Genomic DNA, 1,501 nt, shown 5'->3' with positions numbered 1-1,501 from the left:
GTTCAAGTCCACCACGTCTGGTTTACTCTTATGGCGTCGACGTCAAGCCGCTGGAGATGAAGCGGCATGTCAAGTTTGGCATGGTGACGTTGGACACGACGGTGGTCCGCTCACGCTACGTGGCCTACAAGCGTGGATTGACGAGACAATGACTGCGATGGACTTTATCGCGAGTCGTCCTGTTATGGAGGTCCTGGGATTTTCTGTTGACGACCAACTCGACGGCGCTCGACGGCAGCAGGCCGAGTGGGACGTTTCCCCCGGCAGCGACGGACCTGTGACCAGCATGTCACGCGTGCAACGTCTCTAGGCTGAAGAACGCAATTCGCCCGAGCTCGCCGATACCGACGGCATGGCGTGTGCCACGCCAGAGGTCGAAATCCCGCCGCCAAGCGACCAAGAAGACGAGCAGCGTCGCATGAAGCGCGACAAGGTATTTGGCATCCTGATGGCCAAGGTCGCAGAAGCCACGACGCGTGGTCTCGCTCCCAGTGACTTGGAGCGGCTGGAGATCCTGCTGTCCAAGCATGTGGACGTGTTCCGAGAAGACCTCGGCGACGACGCGCCCGTCAAGGTGGAACCGTTGAAGGTGCGCATCAAACCCAACTCGGTGCCTGTCAAGTGTGGCATGCGGCGCTATCCGCCGGCGCATGTCGAATACATGCGGGAGCATGTCGCTGCTCTTCAAGCCAACAACATGGTTTATTTGAACAACCGATCGACGTGGGCCACTGCTCCACGGATCGTGCGCAAGAAGGAAGCAGGCGCGTTACGCATGACTATCGACAGTCGGCCTATCAACGCCTGCATCGAGCCGATGCCTTGGCCGATGCCAAACCTGGACAGCACCATGGTGTACCTCGTCGGCACGACGGTCTACTTCACGTTGGACTGGACCAAAGGCTACTGGCAGCTGCCGCTGCACCCCGAATCGCAGGAGTTCTTCTCCTTCATGACTTCGTTTGGTGTGTACACCCCGACCCGGGTGTTGATGGGTCAGACCGACGCGGTCGCCTACTGCCAGTCGGTCGTCCACAAAATGTTTGGGACCTGCTCTTTTGGGGCGTACTCGCGTGGCTCGATGATCTACTGGGGTCGGCCAAGACGGTGGCCGAGTTATTTGACCTCCTGGACCAAGTGCTGTCGACATGCGGTCGTTTCGGTTTGAAGCTCAACCCGAAGAAGTGTGACTTCTTCGTCAAGGAAGCCCAGTTGTGACGCAAGGTCATATCGGCCGCGGGGGTGACGCATTCCCCGAGTCGGATCCAAGGTCTCGTCGACCTGTCGCCACCTTCGTCTGCAGCGGACTTGCAGCAGTTCGTGTGTGCGACGAACTGGATGCTGCGAGCATCCCCAACTACAGCAAGTTGATCGATCCATTACAGCGTTTACTCGACATTGCGTCCAAGACGGCTGGGGGCAGCAAGAAGACTGCCTTGGCGCGTGTCGCGCTCGCCGCAATTGGCTGGTCCGATGTCCACGACTAGTGTTTTGCCGACGT

Source organism: Aphanomyces invadans, assembly GCF_000520115.1.
Source record: "Aphanomyces invadans strain NJM9701 unplaced genomic scaffold supercont1.40, whole genome shotgun sequence".
NCBI classification, from domain to species: domain Eukaryota; phylum Oomycota; class Saprolegniomycetes; order Saprolegniales; family Verrucalvaceae; genus Aphanomyces; species Aphanomyces invadans.
The sequence above is the reverse complement of the archived record's forward strand: the minus strand, read 5'-3'. Positions refer to the sequence as shown.